Raw genomic sequence first — 5,959 nt, 5'->3', positions numbered from 1 at the left:
GGCTCCCAAACGCTAGAGAAAAGACGGGGATTAGGGAAATCTTAATGGACCTAAACGGAGGACGCGAGGGACGCGAGAAGGGCTTGAAAACCGCGGAAGGAGGGGGAGGAGAATCCCATCAGGCGGGAAAAAGGCCAAGAAGCCCAGACGTCGAGCTCCCATTGCCAACTGATGTTCCCGCTGCTCCTTCCCCGGCCTCATCGCCTCATCGCCCGGCCGCCCGCCGCCCGGCCCGGAGGGCTCCGCCAGCCGCCAGCGGCCCCTAGGCCGCCCCAGGCCTTCCTCCCCGCCCGCCTCGCCCTCACGTCAGCCTCGGGGACCCCCGCTCACCTGGGCGCGCACACACACGCTCACGGGGGCCCCCGGGTCTCGGCCACCCGGAGGTCACGATCCTTTCTGGGCCCAAGACTTACAGTCAGACGAAGCGTCCCGCGAGGAGCCCAAACTTAACCTTCGTTTCCGCGCCAGCCCCACCTTTCAAATATCCGCAGGGACCAATCAGCGAGAAGTGCGTGACGCCGGCGAGCCGCGCGGCATGCTGGGAGTTGTAGTTTACCGACCGCTGGGCGGTTCACCCGGAGCCCGCCCGCGGGGGTCCGGCTGTTCTGGGCGTTAAGACCTCTGGGGGGCGCGGATTTCCTCTCTTTTTCCACTGAGGCAACTTTGAGGTCCTTCCTCAGCTAACTGAAGTTTAGTCGCTATCAGGAAAGCCAGGCCGCTGCTTCTTTCTTATCTTGAGAGCTCAGAAAGTTTAAATTTCAGAGAAGAGAAACAGGCTAGGAAACAAAAAGCACTTGGAAGGACACCTGATTTGGGTTACTAGGGTGGGGAGGGGGATGGCGGACCCTTTCATGGAATTCTTTAAAAATAGTCTTCTAGGGTCTGGCCTCCCTGATGGCACAGGGGTTAAGAAAAGGATGTCCCAGGCAAATTCCATATAGGCTTTGTGGACTCCACCCCCACCCCAGGTCAAAGCCAGACACTGGGAACTCCAAATCCCATCACCACCCAAGGGAAGGTGGCTGGGACCTGAGGGTGGGGTGAAGCAGCCAGGTGGATACAAAAGGCAGACACGTGGGCTTTGGGGTTCCCCCATTTTGGCTCTCCACCAGCTCGCAGCTTCCAGCCAGCTCTGAGAGTGCCTTTGGGTTTCCAGGTCGTCGGATCGGGTAGGACGCATTAAAGACTTTATTTCCCTATTTTCTCCCTGAGTTGTACATTTTCCTTATTTCCTTTTCTCTTGTAAATAAACCTTTTATGAACCCTTTTGTGTGTGTCTGTAGTAGAGTATTCATAAGTCCCTTTAAAGCGCGCGGGTGAGGACCCACAGCCAGGAACCCGTTTAATATCGGGGTTACTCTATAACAAAGCCACTGCAGCGCTACTTGGATCCCGGCCAGGGAGCTACCCACATGGCGCTGCAGACCTCTCCTGTCTCCCCCTGTTCCCCTCAGCAGTGTGCTTCCGTCAATCTGCCTGTTCTGTTCCCCACTCTGACTCTGATGAATTCTCTCACCCCCCACATCTCTGGCCTGTACCCCAGTTCTTGTATGTATAAAATAAATAAATCTTAAAAAAAGTTTTCTGCGATCACCAATATTGAATACCACTGCCCTGACATCCAGCTCTCTGCCTTCCAGGCTTGATCCTTCCAACGACAAGATTTGTTTCAGAAAACAGGATCTAGCACTCCTTGATGTGGGATGCAGGGAAGGGCATTGTGAGTGACTGGAAGAACTGGGAAACTCATTCATTGGGCTCCTTCACAGTCTTTAACAACATGTTGATAAAATACTAACCTTGACCATTCAGATTCAGCTGGCTCTACTTCTCTTTCCTTCCCCCACCTAAGAATTCAGCTCAATACTCTGGTCTTAGAGTTAGCTGTTTCCTCATGAACTCTGCGAGATAACAGCCTTCCCTACCATGGTATTTTTTCAACAACCTCTTTCAGGAGTTGAAAATCTAGCAGGGAAGACTACTTAAAATTAAAAAAAAACAAAACAATGACATCTCCCAAGAATCTCAGGGTTGGTATGTCAGGAGTATTATTAATGCAGATGCCAAACACAGAGTTACACACATTACAAAGGGATCGCCTAGAGGACAAGGGCCCCACCAGAGAGGAGATGTTCATAAATGTGTGGTCAGTGAACACATCAAACTTCACAGTACTCATTTGCTCTTGCTTACACGTGAGCATCAGTGCTCACAAGTTGTGTAGCACTAGGACTTTTTCCCTGTGTATTATATTTACTTGATTTTAAACTCTTCAAAGACAGAGAACTTACCCTTCTTTATTCCTCTTCTACTTCTTACAAAATAGGAATTTTGGCCTCCCTGGTGGCGCAAAGGGCTAAGCGTCAGCACTATAAAGCTATTGGCAGCCACTGCAGCATGAGTTTGATCCCCAGCCAGGGAGCTACCCTCATGGCGCAGCAGACCTCTCCTGTCTTGCCCACTGCTCCCCTCAGCAGTGTATTTCAGTCAGTCTGCCTGTTCTGCTCCCGCCTCTGTCTCTCTGGTGAGTCCTCTCACCCCCTACACCTCTGACCTATACCCTACCTCTTGTGTACATAAATAAATCTTAAAAAAAAAAAGGTAGGGGGCCTCCTCCCCTCGTGGCGCAGTGGTTGAGCGCTGGGCTGCGAAGATGCCCGCAGCCTCTGCAGCGCCAGTTCGATCCCCGGGCGAGGGCCCCACATGGCACGCAGACCTCTCCTGCTGCGCCGCTGTTCCCCTCAGCAGTGTACTTCGGTCCTTCTGCCTGTTCTGCTCCCCACTCTGGCTCTAGTGAATTCTCTCACCCTCCTGCGCTTCTGACTGTACCCAGTGCTTGTATAAATAAATAAATAAATCTTTAAAAAAAAAAAAGTTAACAGTTTGGTGTGTTAGGTAGCTTTGGTGGTCTTTGGAAGATCATGATGCTATGTCTCTATTTATGGAGAACTCTTTCTGCAGGAAATTTATTAAAAAAAAAAAAAAAGTAAAGAAAGGGCCAGGGAGAACCATATGATGGGCTTTAGAAGGGTGATGGAGAGGGGACCCTACACCCAACCAAAGGGCAATGGCCATTAGCTGGGAACAAGCCCCACCTTTCTCCGGGTCAGTATTGAATTTCCAGGAAGAAGCAATCCTGCAGGCCTTAGAACTCAGTGCTGTCTTCATGCCCCGATCCTCCTTTCTCTTTGTCCATTTTCTGGTTTCTGCTCTTCTCAGCATCACATAAAAGCTCCAGATCAAATAATTATGTGTCCAGCTGCAAAGTCAGAAAATCAGGAGTTTCAGTGCAAGATAGTAGTTATGTATCATGTCTGACACAGGCTGACCTTCCACTTGAGGAAGAGGAAATGAGTTCAAGTGGAGTATACGGACACCCTCCTCAGCTGCTCACATACCCTAAAGCAGAAGGCCTCTCGGATAGCTTGATACTTCTGTTTGGGCCTGAACCAAGGATAAACACTTCTGGGAATCACCCAACCACTGGGATGTACTGGAAAGTTCTGCACCCCGTTATAACCCCATCCATTCATTCTCACACCCAAATCCAGATAAGTTTAGTGGACTGAAAGTTTAAAAATAAAATATGAAAGCAAGTATTTATGAAGTACTTACACTGTGGGCCAAGTACTGTCCTAAGCACTTAAATGATGCATTTAATCTTCACAAAGACCTGTGGTGTAGAAACTTTGAACTTTCTTAAAATGGGCTGATGTACTATCATGCCATTTTACAGATGATGAAACTGAGGCACAGATTTGCACCCAAGCAGTCGGGCTCTGACCCCAAGCTCTTAACCAGCTCCCTAAGCTGCCCCTCAGCATTGGCATCATGGGTAGTGTTTGTGGGCTGTATGCACTTGATGAGCCAACCCCTCATTTGACCCCTATGGGCACATACCCCAGACAGGACCAGATGGTCAAGGCTAAATACTTCAGGCATGGGATAAGGAAGCAGGGCTACAGGGAAAAGGCAAGTAGGTGAAACCCCGGGGGACACAGACAGTAAGATGCAAGATTTAATTGTGGCCTTGCATTCACTTGTGACATGGCCTTTAAATGGATTTTCATCTTGAGTAAAAAATTTCACCAGTACCTAGTGATACAATGCATGGCATATAATAGGTGCTTAATAAAATGTTTTAACATCAAATGGACAGTCTCTAAGCTGTTTCTGCACTCTTAATGCTCTATGCGTCTGACAAGAAGGAATCCTCCCCACTGTCATCAGCCCATTTTAAGAAGTTCAACAGATAAGTCTTAGTGCTACCATTGTGATGGCCTGAGTTTGATCCCCAGTCAGGGAGCTGACCCACATATGGCACAGCAGACCTCTCCTGTCTCATCTGCTGCTCCCCTCAGCAGTGTATTTCAGTAGATACGCCTGTTCTGCTCCCCACTCTGTCTCTGGTGAATCCTCTCCTGCCCTGCATCTCTGGGCTACACCCCAGTTCTTGCATGTATAAATAAATAAATCTTAAAAAAAAAAAATATCATTAAGTTGGCTATAGAGTCTAGTCCAACAGACTTCCCAAGTGGGCAGCTCTTGAAAAGTCAGGTGTCATCTGGTCTGTTTCCCCTCCAGACATTCATTGCTGAGCATCACCATGAGCAAAACTCCCACTTGTATGTATATAAGGGGAAGAAAAATGCGTAAGACAGTTTCTTCCGGTCTGAAAGATCATTGTATGATAGGGAGAGATGGAAAGTCTACAGATAACTTCAGGATATATCTAGGTCCAGGTCAACAGTCAAAAAGAGGAAGCAGAGTTATTGTAGCAGACTGTCTTGGTCTCAAGATGGGGGAAGGAAAGGATGTTTTTCTGTACTTAACTTCAACTTCTATTTCCTTCAGCCTGGGTGGGAGAACGTGTGTTTCTTTCTGCCCTGAGCAGGGACCCGAGACCACCTGGCACTCCACCCTCAGCCTCACCCTGCAGAAGCCCGTCTGGGCTGCGAGGCTTCTGCAGTACCAGCTGATGTTCTCCGCACACAAGTTGGGACTTGCAGGTCTTGGACTCTCTTGCATCTTGCTGTCTGGGAAATGGTCTGGGACCAGAGGGAAAGTAGTCAATCCCTTTCCAGAACAGGTGGGTTCCCTCTGCCCATTTTAAGCACATTCCAGGACACACCCTTAAGCCTATTCTCCCTCCATCCCCACCCTTCTCAAAGCTGGCTCTGCTTCCCCTGAGAAGCCCAGGTTTTGGTGGGAGGAGGAAAGGCAGATATAATCAGAGGTGAGGCAGGGAGGGGCCCACAGAACTGGTGTTCCCACTAGTGCTGCTTCCTGCCCTAGTGGCTCCGCCACCCTCACTGCGGCTGGGTGGGGAATAGTCAGGTACAGACAAGATGTCCCACTGCTCTCCCTCTTGGCAGTTTCCCTTGGGTTTCATGCAAGGACACAGGACCTGCAGGGTCCAAGTAATGCTGGACAAATGGTGCATTCATAGCCAGAGAGGCCGAAGGCAGGGAGAAGCTTGTTCCTGCATGGAGGCCAGAGAAGTTGCCCAAGCCCCTGGAGTCTTTGCTCAGTGGCGTGAGCATTTATGCCGTATGCTCCAGAGAAACTGTTTCACCCTGGCTGTGTAGCAAGGGCAGTTGGGGACAGTGCCTGTCCCCAGGGAAAAGAGATGAGGACAACCTAGGGGCCTCAGGCATTTTCCACCCAGTTCTGCGGAGTGGTGATTTACAGCTCTCGCTTTAAGGGGAAAGACACAGAGAAGATAGAAATACACGCTTTCTGTGGGGAACCCAGCTCGGTCCTCAAAACTCACCAGAGACTACTGAGGTGGGTACAGGTGAGGAAGCGTAAACCAAATCAATGCATGATTGAAGTATTTATTTTAAAAGGGAAAGAGAGTAACACAGAGGCAACATTTGGCATCTTTCCAGTTCATCATCCCCAGGTGCTCCCCAACCCAAAGCACTGGCAGGAGGGCCCCCAGGACAGAGAGGCCAGA

This window comes from Talpa europaea (assembly GCF_964194135.1).
Source record: "Talpa europaea genome assembly, chromosome: 15".
Classification (NCBI taxonomy): domain Eukaryota; kingdom Metazoa; phylum Chordata; class Mammalia; order Eulipotyphla; family Talpidae; genus Talpa; species Talpa europaea.
Note: the sequence above shows the minus strand (reverse complement) of the source record.